Source organism: Hevea brasiliensis, chromosome 12, assembly GCF_030052815.1.
Source record: "Hevea brasiliensis isolate MT/VB/25A 57/8 chromosome 12, ASM3005281v1, whole genome shotgun sequence".
NCBI lineage: Eukaryota > Viridiplantae > Streptophyta > Magnoliopsida > Malpighiales > Euphorbiaceae > Hevea > Hevea brasiliensis.
This window is the reverse complement of record NC_079504.1, coordinates 91924326-91947763: the sequence shown is the minus strand read 5'-3', so window position 1 is coordinate 91947763 and position 23438 is coordinate 91924326.

The following is a 23438-nucleotide window of genomic DNA, read 5'->3' as shown; positions in this document are numbered from 1 at the left end:
ATTGGTAGATTGACCATAACTTGGTCTACACAACTCAGAATAACCTGAAATTTTGCCCCACGTGTAATAAGACATAGACCTACAATTTTGTAGTTTGGATCGAAACCCGAAAACTGAGGGAACTAGGTCATCCGGCTAGGTCAAATTAGTATACCGAAATCCAACAAATTACAATAAAATGCAACATACTTAGAAATGAATTTGGTAACATTAAAACCTAATTCACCAAGAGTGCATCGAGGGTCAACATCTTAGGTTGACTAAGGAAATAATAGAATTCAATAAATTAATTATTGAACCTTATTGTTAAAAACAATTTAAATGAGTACTGAAACACTTCAAATTGTGTGTTTCAGTTAGCAAAGACTCAAGGAAGGGGAAAGAAACACTGAGTCAGGGCCAAGAGACAGTTATTAGAGGTTTGTGCATAACAGTTATTTCTTTTGAATTTTCAATTGAAATAAATTATGACTATTTGTATATCATTGTTTTAAATTGTGAAAAATTGTTTAAATGATATTTGATGGATACTTATTGATTAAAAAGCATTGTAAATGGTTTGAAACCACAGCTATCATGTATATTGATTGAATTCCTCGCTAGCTTGTCTAGTGGGATGAATTGAATTCCCTCTCTGGCTGAAGTGTTGAGGTGTGTGCCTTCTGAGGACGAATAGAATGAGTACTCATATTAGTGCTAGCTAGCTATGTTATTCCTCACTAGCCATCGGCTTTTGGGATGAATTGAATTCCTCACTAGCCATCGTCTTTTGGGATGAATTGAACTTTGACAACATGATTAAGCTGTGTGTGTATGATTTATTGATATTGATTGTGATATTGTGAAATGGAGTTTAAATTCTCATTGACATTCACTGTCTTGAATTTAACTATGGTTTTATGTATCCACTATTTATATGACTTATGATTTGTGATTTAAAGTTGAATTTTTTTAATATTGTGCATCACTGAGACATTGGCTCAGTGATAGCTTTCCATTGCTATCATAGATAGACAGATTGACAGGGCAGCAGACTAGGCTGCTAGTGCTACACTGAGAGATCATCGGATATATTGAGTATACCATATTTTGCATTTTGTATTGTAATGTATGTTCAGTGTATGTATATAGTGTTATTGGTTTTGAGCATTTGTAAACTAAAATTGTACATTGAAGTTATAAAATAAATTGTAAATTATTTTGGCTTGTAAAATTTGTGATATATTTCTTTTATCTCAGCTTTTGAAAACACTGGAAAATTATTATGGATTTGAGTTGGCAAATGTTGAGAAACATATTGTGTTGATTGAATATTGGAGTTTGGGGATTGAACAAAATATAGGAAGTGTTTTTTTTTACAGGTTTTTGAAGAACTGTTTTATTCAAAATACAGATGGCACTTTGCCAAAATTTTTACAGAAATTATTAATTCTTCAAATGTATTATCTGGTTTCACTTCAATTAAAAAAATTTTTAACACCCGTAAATAGTGTAACACCCTCCCGGTAATCATTCCGTACATTCTACTGTTCCGGTGACCGGTGTCGGTCCGGACAGCTAGAACATCTGGAAAAATAATTAAACTTAAGTGAAGGACCATAATTAACTCAAATATTAATAAGAAAAATTTAGTAAAAATTTTAGAAATAAAATACAACCAAGTCAAACGAGCCGGTGCCCTAGCGATGGGTAACCAGAGGGAAGTTGCGGTTCTCGCAACGAGGAGCCCTAGACCCGGGGGAAAAATTATAAAATAATTTTTGGGACTCCAGAGAAGGGTTATTGAGGTTCTCATGGCATTAGAATGCCAAGAAAATACCTAGAAAAATTTTTCAATCGGTACAGACAATTTTGACCCGTTCAGCCAAATGGAGGGCATTTTGGTCATTTCGCCTTCAGAGGTGATTTTTGGCCGACTTGTCCAGTTGAGTAAATAATTAATATCACATAAAATATGAAGAAACGTTACTAAAAATGAAATTGGAAATGAGTAGTGAAAGAAAAGAAAAGAAAATGCAAAATAATGCAAATAATGACATAGTATGATGTCATTTAAAACTCACTAACCAATCACCATTAAGCCCTCATTTGACTAACTAATAAAGAGACAAATTGAAGACTAAATTCATCAAAAAACCAGCAGCTATCCTTCTCTCCTCAAGTGCAGCCGAAATCCATCTTCCTCCCTCCATTGATTTTTTTTTTCAATCAAGCTCAATTTCTCCTTTGTTTCCACCATTAAACCCTAAACCCCTTCATTAAAACTTAACCGCACCTCTTGGGGAAGTGTTTGGTAGCCTAGAAAGTGAAGGAAAGTGAAGTTTTGAGTGGGGAAAAATCTGCCCTAATCAAGGTTAGTGCATTAGACACTTAAAACTTATTTTCATGAATTGTAACTTGTATTGAGTGAGAATTGCAACTAAAATGAACAAGAATTATGTGTATACATACTATGAATTTTTGGCAGCCCTTGTGAAGGAATTATTTTGATTGTTTTGATGGACTTAAAGTGGGCTATAGATCAAGTTTAAACCATGTGTGCATGTGATTGTTCAAGGAGCTAGTATTTAAGGTGTTGTGAAAACCTATAATGGAACTAGGGTTTTGAAGAGTGAAAAATTGACTTGGTTTAGGAAATTGTTAGAGCACATTTTAATGGTCAATTAGTGACCATTTTAGGTATGTTGACCATAAAATGGACTGAAAAATAGGATTGCAAAGAGAAGGAGTAAGCTGCCCTAGGACAGCAGCAGAGGGACTGAAAATTCAGTCCACTTACACAGCCATAACTTTGGCTGTGTTAGTCCAATTGGTGTTTGGCCAATTGGAAATGAAACAAGGCTTATAATGGCACATTTTTGCTGAAGAAACCATGCCCAAAAGACCAAAGCAAGAGGACCAAAACTTGGCCCCAATCCGGACACCCTGCAACTGCCTCTGCAGAATTGACCAAATGAATAGTAACTGTTCATTTGGCCATAACTCACTGTAGATTTGGTCAATTGACCTGAAATTTTTACAGAAACAATTTAAGACATAGAAAAACAACTTTCATGAAGGAACTTACCCCAAATTATGGCCAGAACTTAACCCAAATGGCAGTGGCAGTCACTGTTCATGTTACTATAGATATGGTAATTTCTGCAGAATGCACATCCGGCCAGCTGTGGTTTTTGGACCATATCTGGAGATACAAAACTCCAAATGGAGTGATTCAAAAAAGGAAATTCAACTAGACAAAATAAGGAACAACTTTCATGTTTTACATTTCTTCAAATTCCCACAGCAACAGTGTCCAATGGAACAGTGAAGTTGACTCACAAAAACTGAAAATTCTGCTTGTGTTGGTTTAAACTTTGAAATGGTATAAATGCTTAATGCCAACAAGTTTGGAATGCCAAATGTGGTATGTTGGGAGTGCCAAAGTCAATGTACATATTTTTATTCTAAAAGTCAACATTTTTGTTGACCAATAAGATGAATAGTGACACTAAAAATTTGAAATTCACAAATTGAAGAATTTAAAAGTTTCAAATGCCCTAGTATACCTAACATGATTGGTTTGGATAGTTTGGCATGCCAATAGGGTTCAGTTAGCAGTACTGCACATGGCAATTTGCCATTCTGTGATTTCATGGCTTTTAGCCATTCTGACTTTGTATTGAGCTTTGGCCTTGTGCCTGATATATTTACAGCTTGTTAGCTGTTCTGTTGCACACCGGGAGATGCATATGTGACCGATGGTGTGACGGCCCGAGGTACTTGATACCCAGTGCCAGTTTACCCGTTATCCAGTCTAGTCGTCTAGTGTAGGTTACTTGGGCAACCAAATGAATGAAAGTGAACAAAGTTACTGAATTAATGTATATATAACCATACTAAACAAATGAATCATACACATTCACTATATATTCGTTTTCTTGCTATTTTCTTTCATTATATTGTTGCACCACTAAGCATTATTGCTTAGCGCGTTGCTTTTGCCACGCGTAGGTACTGGAGATCCCGATCGTGAGCCCAGTAGACCGCAGACTGGGTGAGTTCATCCTGCAGTTCTGCACAGTGTCCGTGTCACCTCACTACCTGCAGTGCATTGGTAGGGCACTAGGTGTCATTTTGTCATTTTGTAATTAAATTTTTATTTTCTCATATGTATTTAGGATTTATGTAATGTATTTTGAGGTTCATGTAAATAATAAAGATTTATGGTTATGTATGGAAGTAATTTGAGTATTTAATTGTTTTTTATATATGAGAACCCTGAGAAAGGGATGTTTGAGAAATGAAAAGGTTATTGAGACCTGAAATTGAAAAAATTGTTGAGATCTTGATATTGAGTTTTGTGATGATATTGGAGTTGGGAATAAATGAATTTGTTTATTGGAAGTGTTTTTAACAGGTTCCGAAGAACTGTTTTCTCCATTTTTAGCCGGTACTTCGCCGGATTTTCTATAAAATTTTCGGAACCTCAAATAAATAAAAATTTTGCTAAATGGCTTAAATAAAGTATATTTAATAAATTATATGCAAAAGCATGATATAAATTAATTAAGGTATATTAGAGTGTGCCGGTACACCGTGTGGCATTACTTACTCGGGTATACTGTACACGGGTAAGGGGTGTCACATTTAGTGGTATCAGAGCACGGTTTAGGCGTTTCTGGGCCTAGATTGAGTCCATACCATGCATTGCATTTGTAATAGTCGAGGTGACACTAATGCATCTCTGTTTATCTTTCTTATTTTGAATAAGATATGGACCCTTCATCTCAGAGAGCCGTTGAGGAGGAAGTGGAGAGTCATGCTCCACCTGCAGCAGCTGAGACTGAGGGAATGAGAGAATCTGCTCCGCCAGCTCAAGCAGAGCCTGCTCAGCCTCCACAGGCCATGTTCCAACAAATGGCCGACTTCTTTAGACAGATGGCTGGGGTAATGCCAGCACCACCACCACCACCAGCTCCACAGCAGAAATCACACCTGGAAAGACTAAGAAAGTTTGGGGCAGTGGATTTCTATGGCAAGAGAGAAGATGACTCTGTTGCAGCTGAGAATTGGTTGAACAGAACAGGCAGAGTCCTAAAACAACTCCACTGCACTCCAGAGCAAAACCTGGAAGCTGCCATATCTTTGCTGCAAGATGATGCTTATGAGTGGTGGGACACTGTGTCCAGTGAAGTGCAGATAGAAGCTGTAACTTGGGACTTCTTTCTTTCAGAATTTAAAAAGAAATATGTGGGTACTGTATATCTGAAAGAGAGAAGAAGAGAGTTTATTAACCTGAGGCAGAGACAGCTGTCAGTGGCCGAATATGAGAAGGAGTTTGTTCGATTAAGCCGTTATGGAAGGGAGATAGTCCCTAATGAAGCTGAAAGGTGCAAGAGATTTGAAGAGGGACTAAATGACAACATCAAGATCCAGCTCACTACCTTGGGAATCACAGAATTTAGCAAGCTAGTGGAAGCTGCAATAAGAGTTGAAAAAGTGAGAATCAGTGAGCAGACCAGAAGGGAGAGACAGCAGAAGAGGGGACCCGGTCAGTCTAGCTCAGCCCCTGCATTTGGAAAGAAGTTCAAGGGTCCACCTGCACAGAGTTCAGCTCAGCCACATGGTCAGGGTCAGTCTCAGGGGCCCAGGCCACAGTTCACCCCTAGGAGAGGTCAGTCCACACCATCAGTGGGCAGCTCTCCAGGGATGGGGTTCAGGGGACCAGCCCCAGCATCTTCTGCATGTCCACACTGTCAAAAATGGCATAAGGGGGAGTGTTGGAGAGTGACTGGTGCCTGCTTGAGGTGTGGGTCAACAGAGCATCAGCTGAGGAACTGTCCACGCAGAACTACTACAGCTGCTCCAACACAAGCAGAAAGACCTGCTCCTGCACCACAGAGAGGTAGAAAATCTGGTAAGTCTGACGCAGTGGGACCATCACAGAGGCCTGCATCTGAGCCAGCAGAGAGGCCAGATAACAGACCACCTGCCAGAAATTATGCCCTGAGAGCTCAGGAGGAGCAAGATGCCCTGACGTCATCAGGTGTACGTTCTCCCTCTACAATACTCCTGTGCATGCATTGGTGGATCCAGGATCCACTCATTCCTACATTTGCATCAACTTACCCGTAGAAAGGGGGATACTAATAGGGGAGAGTGACCAAGACATTCTGGTCACTAATCCATTGGGTCACAGTGTAGTGGTGAACAAGGTATACAAGGGTTGCCCGTTAAGGATTCAGGGGTATAAATTCTTGGCAGACCTGATTGAGTTGCCCTTCCACGAGTTTGACGTGATTTTGGGAATGGACTGGTTGTCACGTCATCAGGCAATAGTTGATTGCAAATTGAAGAGAATTTCTCTAAAAACTTTAGGGTAATGAGATCACGGTTGTGGGGAAAGGATGATTTCTTGTCCAATGTCATCTCAGCCACAGTTGCAAGAAGAATGATGAGAAAAGGCTGTGAAGCCTACCTAGCACATGTGGTGGATACTAGGCAGGCTAAGCCAAAACCTGAGTGACATACCCACAGTGAGAGACTTCCCAGAGGTATTTCCTGAAGAGTTGCCTGGTTTGCCACCAGAAAGGGAAGTTGAATTTGCTATTGAGACACTCCGGCACAAAGACCCATTTCCATTGCTCCTTATAGGATGGCACCCATCGAATTGAGGAGTTGAAAACTCAATTGCAAGAGTTCTTTGGATAAGGGGTTCATACACCCAAAGGTGTCACTATGGGGAGCTCGGTCTGTTTGTGAAAAAGAAGGATGGGACTTTGAGGCTTTGCATTGATTACCGGCAGTTGAATAAAGTGACTGTGAAGAATAAATATCCGTTGCCTAGAATTGATGATCTGTTTGATCAGTTGAAGGGAACAGGAGTATTTTCTAAGATTGATCTCAGATCAGGGTATCATCAGCTGAGGGTGAAGGATGTAGATGTGCCCAAGATCGCATTCAGGACCCGTATGGGCATTATGAGTTTCGTGATGCCCTTTGGCCTAACAAATGCACCAGTGCATTTATGGACCTTATGAACCGTATCTTCCATCCATACCTAGATCGGTTCGTAGTGGTCTTTATTGATGATATTCGGTGTATTCCAAGACCGAGGAAGAACATGATGAGCATTTGAGGATTGTTACGCAAACCACGAAGGAAAAGAAGTCGTATGCTAAGTTGTCCAAGTGTGACTTTTGGTTGAATGAAATTGCATTCCTTGGACACATAGTGTCAGCTGATGGGATTAGGGTGGATCCCAAGAAAATAGAAGCAGTGATGGAATGGAAGCCTCCCAGGAATACAAGCGAGGTCGAAGCTTCTTGGGGCTAGTGGGTATTACGTAAGATTTGTAAAGGGATTTTCCTTAATATTGCTCCAATGACCAAGTTGTTACACAAGAATGTCGATTTATTTGGAATGACAAGTGTCGGACTAGTTTTGAGAAGTTGAAGGCTATGTTGACAGAGGCACGGTGTTAACACGGCCGATGTCGAGAAAGGACTTCGTGGTCTCTGGTGATGCCTCACATAATGGGCTAGGGTGTGTATTGATGCAAGAGGGGAAGGTGGTCGCTTATGCTTCCAGGCAGCTAAGGCCACATGAACAAAATTACCCTACCCATGATTTAGAGCTTGCAGCAATTATCTTCGCATTGAAGATATGGAGGCATTACTTGTATGGTGAAAAGTGCTACATTTACACAAACCACAAAAGCCTAAAATACTTGCCAACCCAGAAGGAGCTCAACCTTAGACAGAGGCGATGGATTGAGTTCCTGAAGGATTATGATTGTGTAATTGACTACCATCCTGGGAAGGCAAATGTAGTTGCTGATGCTTTGAGCAGAAAGTCTATCACAGCTTTGAGATCATTGAATGCCCGTCTATCTTTGGTTCGAGATGGAGCTATTTTGGCTGAGTTGCAAGTGAGGCCAAACCTGCTACAACAGATTTTAGATGGGCAAAAGGCAGATGAGAAGCTAATGGCTATTATGAGCAAAATCTCAGAGAAAAAAGCAACTGATTATGAGGTGAAAGTAGATGGGTGTCTGTATTACAAAGGAAGACTGTGTATACCAGATGATGGGGAATTGAAGGCCAGTATTCTAAAAGAGGCACACACCAGTGTATATGCTATGCACCCAGGAAGTACAAAGATGTATCATGATCTGAAGCTTCAGTATTGGTGGCCTGGTATGAAGAAAGACATAGCTGACTATGTGACTAAATGCTTGACATGTCAGCAAGTCAAGGCAGAACATCAAGTTCAATCGGGTTTGCTCTGACCTATACGCATACCTGAATGGAAATGGGATTGGGTCACCATGGATTTTGTAAGTGGTCTACCTCTCACCCGGAAGAAACATGATGCAGCATGGGTAATAGTGGATAGATTGACCAAGTCAGCACACTTTACGCGATTAGGGTGACTACTCCGGAGAAGTTAGCAGAATTGTATATCAGTGAGATAGTTAGACTTCATGGAATTCCACTTTCCATCATATCTGATCGAGACCCAAGGTTTACATCAAGATTCTGGAAGAAGTTGCATGAATCCTTGGGTACACAACTCCACTTCAGCACAGCTTTCCATCCTCAGACGGATGGGCAATCAGAAAGAGTAATCCAGGTAAACAATTGAACCAATTGAATTAATACAACTATTGAACTGAAATGATAACAATAACATGAAATATATGTCAGGTCCTTGAGGATATGCTGAGGATTTGTGTCATTGAGTTTGAGGGAAGTTGGGATAGATTCCTCCCACTGGCAGAATTTGCATACAACAATAGCTATCAAGCTAGCATCCAAATGGCCTCGTATGAAGCATTGTATGGGAGAAAATGTAGAACTCCAGTGTGCTGGACTGAATTGGCGAACAAATCGGGTGGGGCGGACACGGTGAAACAGGCTGAGGAGAAGGTAAAATCAATCAAAGCCAACTTAAAGGTTGCCTCAGACAGACAGAAATCTTATGCCGACTTGAAGAGAAAAGAAATAGAATATGGGGTTGGCGACAAAGTGTTCCTCAAGGTGTCACCATGGAAGAAAGTATTGAGGTTTGGAAGGAAAGGTAAGTTAAGCCCTAGGTTCATTGGCCCATATGAAGTCATTGAACGTGTGGGTCCAGTGGCCTATACGCTAGCTTTACCACCAGAGCTAGACAAGATCCACAATGTGTTCCACGTGTCCATGCTCAGAAGATACCGCTCAGATCCTTCACATGTCATCTCCAAGGAAGAAATTGAAATACAGTCGGATTTAACATATGAAGAAGAACCTCTATGGATCCTGGCTTGGGAAGTAAAAGAATTGAGGAACAAGCAGATTCCACTGGTGAAAGTGCTTTGGAGGCACCACAACACCAAGGAGGCAACTTGGGAAAGTGAAAAAACGATGAGGCAACAGTTCCCTCAACTGTTTGCATCAGGTAAATTTCGAGGACGAAATTTAAATTAGAGGGGAAGAGTTGTAACACCCTCCCGGTAATCATTCCGTACATTCTACTGTTCCGGTGACCGGTGTCGATCCGGACAGCTAGAACGTCCGAAAAAATAATTAAACTTAAGTGAAGGACCATAATTAACTCAAATATTAATAAGAAAAATTTAGTAAAAATTTTGGAAATAAAATACAACCAAGTCAAACGAGCCGGTGCCCTAGCAATGGGTAACCAGAGGGAAGTTGCGGTTCTCGCAACGAGGAGCCCTAGACCCGGGGAAAAAATTATAAAATAATTTTTGGGACTCCAGAGAAGGGTTATTAAGGTTCCCATGGCATTAGAATGCTAAGAAAATACCTAGAAAAAATTTTCAATCGGTACAGACAATTTTGACCTGTTCAGCCAAACGGAGGGCATTTTGGTCATTTCGCCTTCAGAGGTGATTTTTGGCCGACTTGTCCAGTTGAGTAAATAATTAATATCACATAAAATATGAAGAAACATTACTAAAAATGAAATTGGAAATGAGTAGTGAAAGAAAAGAAAAGAAAATGCAAAATAATGCAAATAATGACATAGTATGATGTCATTTAAAACTCACTAACCAATCACCATTAAGCCCTCATTTGACTAACTAATAAAGAGACAAATTAAAGACTAAATTCATCAAAAAACCAGCAGCTATCCTTCTCTCCTCAAGTGCAGCCAAAATCCATCTTCCTCCCTCCATTGATTTTTTTTTTCAATCAAGCTCAATTTCTCCTTTGTTTCCACCATTAAACCCTAAACCCCTTCATTAAAACTTAACCACACCTCTTGGGGAAGTGTTTGGAAGCCTAGAAAGTGAAGGAAAGTGAAGTTTTGAGTGGGGAAAAATCTGCCCTAATCAAGGTTAGTGCATTAGACACTTAAAACTTCTTATTTTCATGAATTGTAACTTGTATTTAGTGAGAATTGCAACTGAAATGAACAAGAATTATGTGTATACATACTATGAATTTTTGGCAGCCTTTGTGAAGGAATTATTTTGATTGTTTTGATGGACTTAAAGTGGGCTATAGATCAAGTTTAAACCATGTGTGCATGTGATTGTTCAAGGAGCTAGTATTTAAGGTGTTGTGAAAACCTATAATGGAACTAGGGTTTTGAAGAGTGAAAAATTGACTTGGTTTAGGAAATTGTTAGAGCACATTTTAATGGTCAATTAGTGACCATTTTAGGTATGTTGACCATAAAATGGACTGAAAAATAGGATTGCAAAGAGAAGGAGTAAGCTACCCTAGGATAGCAGCAGAGGGACTGAAAATTCAGTCCACTTACACAGCCATAACTTTGGCTGTGTTACTCCAATTGGTGTTTGGCCAATTGGACATGAAACTAGTCTTATAATGGCACATTTTTGCTGAAGAAACCATGCCGAAAAGACCAAAGCAAGAGGACCAAAACTTGGCCCCAATCCGGACACCCTACAACTGCCTCAGCAGAATTGACCAAATGAACAGTAACTGTTCATTTGGCCATAACTCACTGTAGATTTGGTCAATTGACCTGAAAGTTTTACAGCAACAAGTTAAGACATAGGAAAACAACTTTCATGAAGGAACCTACCCCAAATTATGGCCAGAACCTAACCCAAATGGCAGTGGCAGTCACTGTTCATGTTACTGTAGATATGGTAATTTCTGCAGAATGCACATCCGGCCAGCTGTGGTTTTTGGACCATATCTAGAGATACAAAACTCCAAATGGAGTGATTCAAAAAAGGAAATTCAACTAGACAAAATAAGGAACAACTTTCATGCTTTACATTTCTTCAAATTCCCACAGAAACAGTGTCCAATGGAACAGTGAAGTTGACTCACAAAAACTGAAAATTCTGCTTGTGTTGGTTTAAACTTTGAAATGGTATAAATGCTTAATGCCAACAAGTTTGGAATGCCAAATGTGGCATGTTGGGAGTGCCAAAGTCAATGTACATATTTTTATTCTAAAAGTCAACATTTTTGTTGACCAATAAGATGAATAGTGACACTAAAAATTTGAAATTCACAAATTGAAGAATTTAAAAGTTTCAAATGCCGTAGTATACCTAACATGATTGGTTTCGATAGTTTGGCATGCCAATAGGGTTCAGTTAGCATTACTGCACATGGCAATTTGCCATTCTGTGATTTCATGGCTTTTAGCCATTCTGACTTTGTATTGAGCTTTGGCCTTGTGCCTGATATATTCTGACTTGTTAGCTGCATTACATTTGCCGGAGATGCATATGTGACCGATGGTGTGGCGGCCGAGGTACTTGATACCCGGTGCGGTTACCGTTATCGATCCGATCTTCTAGTGTAGGTTACTTGGGCAACCAAATGAATGAAAGTGAACAAAGTTACTGAATTAATGTATATATAACCATACTAAACAAATGAATCATACACATTCACTATATATTCGTTTTCTTGCTATTTTCTTTCATTATATTGTTGCACCACTAAGCATTATTGCTTAGCGCGTTGCTTTTGCCACGCGCGTGGTGCTGGAGATCCCGATCGTGAGCCCGATGAGACCGCAGGTAGGTGAGTTCATCCTGCAGTTCTGCACAGTGTCCGTGTCACCTCACTACCTGCAGTCCATTGGTAGGGCACTAGGTGTCATTTTGTCATTTTGTAATTAAATTTTTATTTTCTCATATGTATTTGGGATTTATGTAATGTATTTTGAGGTTCATATAAATAATAATGATTTATGATTATGTATGGAAGTAATTTGAGTATTTAATTGTTGTTTATATATGAGAACCCGGAGAAAGGGATGTTTGAGAAATGAAAAGGTTGTTGAGACCTGAAATTGAAAAAATTGTTGAGATCTTGATATTGAGTTTTGTGATGATATTGGAGTTGGGAATAAATGAATTTGTTTATTGGAAGTGTTTTTAACAGGTTCCGAAGAACTGTTTTCTCCATTTTTAGCCGGTACTCCGCCGGATTTTCTATAAAATTTTCGGAACCTCAAATAAATAAAAATTTTGCTAAATGGCTTAAATAAAGTATATTTAATAAATTATATGCAAAAGCATGATATAAATTAATTAAGGTATATTAGAGTGTGCCGACACACCGTGTGGCATTACTTACTCGGGTATACTGTACACGGGTAAGGGGTGTCACAAATAGTGCTCACCACTGTAAAAAGAAGTAAGAATGTCACACCTTGCCCCTCTGTAAGGCATAACATGATCCCGTAGAATACCTAATGAACTACCGAACTTCACCTACCGATAATTCATTAAGTACACTACAAGGGATTTTAAAACTATTTTCTCACATTTTGGAAGTGGTGAGCATTTTGGTAGGAATTAAAATCATTTATTCAAAGCTTATAAACTAGTAAAAATTTTTGTCCATTTTTATTTTTTCGCAAATTTTATAAAAATTTCGGCAGAGTGCCGTCTGTATTTTGAGAAAACAGTTCTTCAAATACCTAAGAAAAACACTTCCAATAATTTTCCACAACTCTCAACCTCCAATTAATCTGAAATCAACACAGTTCAAATCATTCCACAATTCTACCAAAAATTTATCAACTTAAAATATTTGATAATTCCATCCACAGTGCATATAATATGAAATTCACAAATACAAATCTTAATTTATAGAAGGAAATCCAAAAATAATATTATTACAATTTATTATACAACTGCTCAACTTTACATTGATACATAAAACATTACAATATTTACATCAAAATTAACTACAAGGGCATAAAATAATACCCGTACAAAAAGATTAGTGTGGTCCTCAATTCAATGGCAGCTCACTCTGCTGCTTTCTCCTTGCTCTTATCTGTGACAGCAAAATAAGCAATCGCTGAGTATAAAAATACACAGTGGTGCATAATAAAAATTTTAAATACAATACATAAATCATTCATTAACAAAACACAATTTAAATATTTCTCAATCACATTTCACAAATTATCAAAACTCATAATAACACAATTTAGACAAATAATTCAATAAACACAGTGTTACTAAGTCATACACAACTTAAGCCACTACACAAAATTTCCGATCAATGCCGTGTTGTACACCACGACAAAGCAATCTACAACCCCACTAATCGAAATCAATGAGGGAGGTGGCTAGCTAGCTAATGAGTACTCATCCGATCTACAACCTCAACTGGTAAACCAAAGAGGGAGGAAAAATAATCGATCTCACCCCATAAATGGAGGAATAATAAGTCACTGTCATGCTAAGTGTGAACACAAAATCAATTCAAAACAATTTAATCAAATAATTTGTGAGAAATCTGATCAATTTTCAAAGTCATATTTGCGATCATAAAATGGCAACACAATACATAATTAGTCACAGAAGTCAAATTTTCAAGAATAAAATATTTAAACAAGAATTATTGTGCACAGACCTGACATGAATCGCCTCTAGGCCTTGACTCAGTCTCTCAAACCTTCGAAGTCTTTTTCAGCTGAAACACATAGTTTCACAGTGTTTCAGTACCATAACTTAGCATAAATCCAAAAATAAATTTAACTTCACTTTTACCTAGCTCTAATGTGCTAAACTCGACGTTTTATAATTTTTGTGTTTTGGGGTTACTATTCACTACACTATTCAAGTCAATTTGTTGACTTTCTAAGGCTTAATAGGTATGGGAACTCCAACTTCACCCACATACCACATTTTGGTCACCAAACTTGTTGGTTTTGATCATTTTCTCAAAACTTAAGTCCTTTAGGCAAAATTGCAAATTTTCAGTTTTGGTGCCTTAGGTTGCACTATTCCATTGGTCATGCTACTGTTGGAATTTGGCAAAACTTTCTTCATAGAAAATGTTTCCTATCATCTTAAGTTTATTCTCCTTTTTGAATCACTCCAATTGGAGTTTTGTAGCTCAAGTTATAGCCATTTGAACTATGGCTGCCGGATTAGACTCAACCTTAGTCTTTGGCAGTAGTCTTTGGCAGTTTGGGTCACCAAATTGGGGTGGCCAAATGACTTGGTTAATGGCATAATTTGGATTTGTATTCTTCATGAAAGTTTTAGGTCTATATCTCATCTAACCACTGGTAAAATTTCAGGTCATTTAGACCTTCCTACCTCAAGTTATGACCAAATGAACAAACGCTGTTCATTTGGTCAATTTATATAGGGCAGACTGTGATTTTTCAAGTTTGGTCAATTTGTTTACTAGGTTTTGGTCACTTTTTGGGCATGCTTCTTGAATGAAAATTGTGTCATTTAGTGTCTATTTTCAATCCCAATTGGACTTGTAAAATTTCATTTTTGGTACCTCAAAGGTAACTTGGTCATGCTGCCAGCAGCATGACCACACTCAATCCGAATTTGGCCTTAACTCCAACCATTCCAACACACTTCATTTGGTCACAAATGGCCATTTCTCACTTCACATTAGGTCAAAGACATCATTTACCACTTCCTCACATTTTTTTGTCTCTAAACCCTCAGTCCAAACCGTAACCGCACTAAATTGTTGCATTTAGCTAATTTCAAAGCTTTTAACTATAATCATTCAACTAATGGAGGTCCATAAACTCGTTCAAATCCATCAAACCATGTAACATCCCCACTGTACGTGTTCTGTACGTTCAATTGCTCTAGTAGTCAAATAACAGTCCAGGCAAGTCAGTATATCTGGAACTACACTTCGGTGATGGTGAACAGACATATAATGATGAAATAAATAAAAAGAAAATACAAGAAAAATCAAACAAAAATGAAAGAGAGAAAACAAAGCTAAGTTAAATGAGTCGGCACCGCAGTGATGGGTGACCACACCGGGAAGGTCGTTGCTGACCCCGGGACCGCAGGGAACCCTCGGAATTTAATTTTGAGACATAGATAAAGGTTTATTGAAATGTAATTGACACTAGAAATTTCAAAGAAAAATTAATAAATTAGTACAAAGAAAATTGAAAAATAGAGAAACAGACAAAAATCGATGTTACCGAAAAATTGGGAATGTAACCCGAAGTGGGGTGTTTTGGTCAATTGACACCTAGAGTTGGCTTTTGACCTAAATGTCCATTAAAAATAAATGATATTACACTTTATAAATGTCATGAAAAATTAAATGGTGACACATTATGTAAATAGTGAAATAATTGAGCTAAAGGTGCAAATAATGAAAGTTTAACTAATTAAACAATTAGTTTAGAGTTAGTGCTCCACTAACTCAATCCTTGGGACATTATCTAAGACATTAGTGGGCAGAAAACACTTCTTTTTCACCAAAACACAAACCAGCCGAAACAAAACCTCCATGGAAGTCCACCATGGCCAAACTTCCTCCATCAACATGCACCATTGATCAAGCCCTCATTTCCACTTGCTTCCTTCATTAAAGCTTGCCTATTCACCTTGGGGAAGATATTGGCAACAAGAAAAACCAGATTTGGTGAAGTTTTGATAAGCATCAAAAGTTGTAAGTGTCCAAAATCCCTCCCTTGCTTTGGTAAAGCTTGTGTTTAGGTTGAGGTGAGTGTTTTGGTGAAGAGAAATGAAAGAAATAGTGAGAAATGAATTTGTCCATTTTTGGCATCCATGAACCCTTGTTGAGCTTGAGTTATTTTTACTTCTAATGAATGAAAATGAAGGTTGATTGATTCAAATGAAAGTTAGAGTAAGTTTGTGCACAAGTATGTACATGTAGTGTTTAGATTAAAGGTGTGAAATGGAACCTTGAAGCCTTGAGCAAACTGCCATGTTTGGCAGCCCCTAATAGCACGAATTTGTGTGTGAATATATGGTTATTAATGATATATGTTAATGCCAATTTGTGGGCAGCAAGTGTAAGTGATGTTGAAGTATATGTGTAATATTAACATTGAAGTATGTTGAATTTTGGTGGAAGTGAATGTTGAACTTAATGATGGATTGTGTGCATTGAGCACTTGAACATTCTGCCCAGAATTGTTGCTGAAATTGTGTACAATATATGTATAGAAGTTTTGTTGATTGAATATTGTAGTAATGAGGAGGAGGAGGAACATTAAATTGGAAGTGTATGAGCTTTGTGCAGGTTGTGTATTGAAGGCAGCACCTAACTAAGGCCATAAGTGCCAAACTATGAACCCAATTGGTATGAGGCCAGTATGGGGCGAAACTAGACACCAAATAGGCCAACTTTCATGTAGAAAGGTTGCCAAAATTCTGCCTAGAAACTGACCTTAAAAAGTGACCAAATCCAGATTAGTGCATTTGAGGCCTGAAAACTAACCATTTGAGCAGCAGTTAGTGTTTAGGCCATAACTCACTCAAAACAGGTCCAATTGGCCTGAAATTTTGACCATGAATAGTTAAGACCTATATCTACGAGTCTTATGAAGACACCAAAGCAAATAAATGACCAAAACCAAGTCAAATGGCTTGCACAAATTCGGGCACAAAAACTGCCGAACCAAAAGTGACCTAAAATTTGACCAAATTGTGCACTAAAAGTGCAATCTGTCCAGCTTTAGCAAATTGACCATATCTTGGTCTACACAACTCGGAATGACCTGAAATTTCGCCCCGCGTGCAATAAGACATAGAGCTACAATTTTGCTTGTTTGACCAGAAGCTAAAAACTAAGGGAAAAAGGACTTTAAGCTAGACCAATTTAGCACACAAAAATTGAGAATTTGACATTTTGCATACAATGATGCTTGAAGCATTTTGGCAATGAATGCCAACTTGTAAAAATGGTAAATTGCACTATATTGGCAGCATATTGAGATATAAATTGTGACATATTGATGCTAGAAACAACTTATCCATATTACCTAAAAAGGCCAACATATGCATTGACTTGTGAATTATATAATAGTTAGTAAACTCCAAAATTTGAAGAATTAAACAATTAATTAATAATGTGCCCTAGTTTGCCTAGTTGACTAGTATGGATAGGTTGGCATGCCAATAGGATTCTGACAGCTGTTCTATAAATGGCTTTATGCCATACTGTGTTTTTACGGCCTATTATGCCGCACTGTGACATTAATAGCCTACGGCTATACATATTGTGTATTTATTTTTGGCTTATCGCCAGATTGACTATATGGCTTTTTAGCCACGCTATTTGCACACCGGGAGACACTTTGTGACCGATGGTGTGACGGCCCGAGGTACTAGGTACCCAATACTAGTATATCCGTTTATCGATCACAGTCGATATAGGCTACAGGCGATAATTCAAGTACTATTAAATTCAAATACCTAAATCCAATCTCATCGACATACAAAGACCACCAAAAATTTGTAAACACTTTATTTACTTTATTTTAGTGTATATTTCTTTACATTTGGCACCACTAATCAAAATTGCTTAGCGCGTTGCTTTTGTAACGCATAGGTATTGGAGACACAGCTGGGGAGCCCAGCAGACCTACTACCGGGTTAGACATCGGATCTGCACAGGAGTCCAGAGTCATCTGCACTGCATTGCATACATGGTAGGACTTAGGATATCTTTTATTTTGTACTTTTGTTGTATATTTGAAATTTGGCCTTGTATTTTGTGATATTATGAAAGCTTTAAAGTTTGTAATATTTTGTACATATTAAATAACATAGAGATTTTTTGTATATATTTAAATTATTATGGACTGTATTATGGAACTGTTTAATGACTGTAAAAGTCTATTGACTTTACTGAGAAATAGAGACTGTGAAATAGTTGAGATTTTGATATCATAATATTAAACTATTTTCAACAGGTTGGAAGGACAGTTTGTCCTCATTATAGACGGCACCTTGCCAAATTTTTATTACCAATCTTGAAACACTGATTTTAACAAAGTATGACAATAGTATCAACATGATATGAATATTATGTAAATGACTTCTTAAAATCAAATTGAGTTCAAGAAATGAGATAATCACAGACTAGGTGTTCCGGCACGCCGTGTAGCATGCCTTGCTCGGTTATACTGTAGACGGGTGAGGGGTGTTACAAACCATACAAATATACTCCCATACACCTGCTGGCCGAAATTTAGTTTGGTCCTCCACACATGTTTTTATTTCATTTCAAGTTTATTTCTAAGTAACTCAAGCTATAAACACAACTACTAAATCTCAAACTTTCAAATTGGTGTGCTTACCTCACTTGAATTTGAATTCTCTAATTTCTCTCTTCTTTTCTTCTTTCTTTGATGATCAATCTCCTTTTCAAGTGACTAGAACAAGTTTTTATGAAGTAATCATGGGAGAAGTTGAGGTTTAGTAAGGATTTCAAAGCTTGAGTGCAAGCTTTAATGGAGGAAAATTCATGGAGATGAGAGGGAGAGTGAGGGCGGCAAGGGAGAAAGGAAGAAGACCAATATTTTTTTTTCTTTTCTTTTCTTTTTATATATTTTTGTCTTATGGAAGTCCAAAATATCTAAATAATTAAATATATTAATTATATTCTTTATGGCATCATGCATGATGTCATGCATGATGTCATCTCCCTGCACCTTTTTCATTTTCTCTTCTTTTTTTTCTACTAGTTCTTTAATTTAATTCCCAACTCCGAAATTTTCTTTTCTCCAATTTTATTTGACAGTTAGATTAAGAGTCAGCTCTCGGGGTCAATTGACCAAATTGCCCCTCGTCGGTTCAATCCGGTTTATAAATAATTCAATATTTCTTCCGGCTCCCTAACCTAATTATTTGACTGGCTTAACAGTTTTTTTTTTTTCGTGATTTTCTCTTTTCCGCTGTGTTCATAATGGTCCTAAGGACTGCGGCGTCACATTTTACTGTTCAAAATTTGAGTTTAAAATGACTTCGCAGTCCTTCCCGATAAGGTCACCCATCACTGTAACTCTCGGCTCTTTTAACTTCTTATGTTCTGTTTTTCTTATTTATACTTAACTAATTGATAATTACTAATTATTTGTGTTTATAGCTTATCTAGTTATCTTTAGTGTGGTTCTAATCCCCTTAATTGTCCGGTCTGACTCTAGTTACCGGAATAGTAAAATATACCAGGCTATATAAATGGGGGTGTTACAATTCTTCCCCCCTTAAAATAAATTTCGTCTCAAAATTTTACCTGGTATCAATCTCTGAATAGCTGTGAGTGCTGTCTCCTTATGTCCTCCTCTCGTTCCCAAGTAGCCTCCTGGCCTAAATGATGGTTCCACAGCACTTTTACCAATGGTATTTGCTTGTTCCATAGCTGCTTCACCTCATAAGCCATAATCTCTATGGGTTCTTCCTCATATGTGAGGTCTGGATTCACTTGAATTTCTTCCACTGGTAATACATGAGATGGGTCTGATCGATACCTCCTCAACATAGACACATGAAAGACATTATGTATCTTCTCCAACTCTGGAGGTAGTGCCAACCAATATGCCAAAGGACCCACTCTTTCCAGAACCTCATAAGGCCTAATGAAATAAGGACTCAGTTTCCCCTTTCTGTCGAATCTCATAATTCTCTTCCAAATGAGAAACCTTAAGGAATACTTTCTCACCCACTACATACTCAATATCCCTTCTCTTCAGATCAATGTAGGACTTCTGACGGTCTGATGCAGTCTTAAGTCGATCTCTGATCACTCTAATTTTCTCTTCAGTTTGCTGAACAATTTCGGGTCCAATCATCTTTCTTTCACCCAGGTCATCCCAACACAATGGTGTTCTACATTTTCTGCCATACAAAGCTTCATATGGAGGCATCCCAATGCTTGATTGGTAGCTGTTGTTGTAAGCAAACTCAATCAAAGGCAAGTGTGTATCCTAACTGCCCTCAAACTCAATCACACAAGCTCGTAGCATATCCTCCAAGATCTGAATTACCCTCTCAGATTGGCCATCTGTCTGTGGGTGGAATGTAGTACTAAAGTTCAATCTAGTTCCTAGGACTCTTTGAAGACTACCCCATAATCTAGAAGTGAACCTAGGATCTCTGTCTGATACAATGGATACTGGCACTCCATGAAGTCTCACAATCTCATCGATGTACAACCTGGCCAATCTGTCTAAATTGTAGTCCATTCGGACTGGCAGAAAATGAGCAGACTTAGTCAGTCTGTCAATAATGACCCATATTGCATTATGACTCTTCTGTGTCTTTGGAAGTCCCATCACAAAATCCATCGTTATTCTTTCCCATTTCCATTCTAGCACTGGTAGTGGATGTAACAACCCAGTGGTTACTTGATGCTCTGCCTTTACTTGCTGACAAGTTAGGCATTTGGAAACAAACTCTGCCACATCTCTTTTCATACCCGTCCACCAGTAATGCTCCTTTAGCCCTCTATACATTTTTGTGCCACCAGGGTGCATGGCAAAAGGAGACTCATGTGCTTTTTTCAAAATGATCTGCCTCAAATCAACATCATTAGGAACACACATTCTAGCCTGGTGTAGCAATAGACCATCCTCTCTTATTGAGAATTCTGGTTTCTTGCCCTACTGGACTTCTTCCAACAGTCTCTGATACTTCTGATCATTCTGAGCAGCCATTCTAATCTAATCAATCAATACTGGCTGTACATGCCATGCAACTGCTATCTACCCCTCATCATTAATCTCTAAACTGGCATGTAATGATCTCAACTCATGTACCACAGACAAAGGAGTAACCCGTAGACTTGCCATAGTCTTGTGACTTAAGGCATCAGCCACAACATTAGCTTTCCCTGGCTGATAGTCTATGTAACAACCCTTACCTGTCTATAGAATAGCCGAGCAAGGAGTGCTACACAGCGTGCCGGAGCACCTAGTCTATGACTATCACATTTTCTAAACTCAATTTGATTTTAAGAAGTGTTTATGTGTTATTTATAGCATACTGGTTCTATCTTCACACTTTAATAAAGTCAGTGTTTTAAGACTGGTAATAAAAATTTGGTAAGGTGCTATCTGTATTTCGGACAAACTGTCCTTCCAAACCTGTTGAAAACAGTTTAATATGACAATATCAAAATTTCAAATATTTCACAGTCTTTATTTCTCAATAAAGACTATAGATTTTTACAGTCATTAAATAGTTCCATAATACAGTCCACAATAATTTAAATATATACAGAACATCTCCATGTTATTTAATATGTACAAGATATTACAAACTTTAGAGCTTTCATAATATTACAAAATACAAAACCAAATTTCAAAAATATAACAAAAGTACAAAATACAGGTTATCCTAAGTCCTACCATGTATGCAATGCAGTGTAGATGACTCTAGACTCCTTTGCAGATCTGATGTCTCACCTGGTCGTAGGCCTGCTGGGCTCCCCAGCTGTGTCTCCAATACCTATGCATTACAAAAGCAACGCGCTAAGCAATTTTGCTTAGTGGTGCCAAATATAGAGAAATATACACTAAAATAAAGTAAATAAAATATTTACAAATTTTTGGCGGTACTGTATGTCAATAGACTGGATTTAGCTATTTGAATTTAATTGTACTTGAATTACTGCCTGTGTAGCCTATATACTGACCAGACTGGATGAACGGATATACTAGCACTGGGTACCTAGTACCTCGGGCCGTCACACCATCGGTCACAAAGTGTCTCCCGGTGTGCAAACAGTGTAGCTAATAAGCCATATAGTCAATCTGGAGATAAGCTAAGAATAAATACACAATATGTATAGCCGTAGGCTATTAAAGTCACAGTGCGGCACAATAAGCCATAAAAACACAGTATGGCATGAAGCCATTTACAGAACTGCTGTCAGAATCCTATTGGCATGCCAACCTATCCATACTAGTCAACTAGGCAAACCAGGGCATATTATAAATTAATTGTTCAATTCTTCAATTTTTTGGAGTTTACTAACTATTATATAATTGACAGGTCAATGCATATGTTGACCTTTTTAGGTAATATGGACAAGTTTTTTCTAGCATCAATATGTCACAATTTATATCTCAATATGCTGCCAATATAGTGCAATTTACCATTTTTACAAGTTGGCATTCATTGCCAAAATGCTTCAAGCATCACTGTATGCAAAATGTCAAATTCTCAATTATTGTGTGCTAGATTGGTCTAGCTTGAAGTCCTATTTCCCTTGGTTTTTAGCTTCTGGTCAAAGAAGCAAAATTGTAGCTCTATGTCTTATTGCACGTGGGGCAAAATTTCAGGTCATTCCAAGTTGTGTAGACCAAGATATGGTCAATTTCCTAAAGCTGGACAAATTGCACTTTTAGTGCACAATTTGGTCAATTTTTAGGTCACTATTGGTTCGGCAGTTTTTGCGCCCGAACTTGTGCAAGCCATTTGACTTGGTTCTGGTCATTTCTGGGCTTTAGTGTCTTCATAAGACTTGTAGATATAGGTATTAACTATTCATGGTCAAAATTTTAGGTCAATTGAACCTGTTTTGAGTGAGGTATGACCTAAACACTAACTACTGCCCAACTAGTCAGTTTTCAGGCCTTAAATGCACTAATCCGGATTTGGTTACTTTTTAAGGTCAGTTTCTAGGCAGAATTTTGGCAACATTTCTATATGAAAGTTGGCCTATTTGGTGTCTAGTTTCACCCCATAGTGGCCTCATACCAATTGGGTTCACAGTTTGGCACTTATGGCCTAAATTAGGTGCTGCCTTCAATACACAATCTGCACAAAGCTCATACACTTCCAATTTAATGTTCCTCCTCCTTCTCATTACTACAATATTCAATCTGTTAGTAGTATGCCCTAGAGCATATCATTTAGTATGTATCTTGTACATAATTTTATTAATAAAAGGCATTTCCACTTTTCCGTTTACATAATATATTTATGTGTAATAGAAAAGGTCCATTGATATTTTGTTAGAAATATTATTCTTAAGTTGTTAAGAATATGAGTGACAATATTTCTAGCACAAAGTATCATAAATAGGTTCACAATCGAGGATACTTCATAATAAGGACATGACTTATCCAGAAAGATTGTATTCATGTTTGTTCCCAAGTTATTTATATGAGATATAAATAAGATGGAATGGTGAGTCTCATGCCATATAACAAACATGATAGGCACTTATAAATGATAAGTAGGC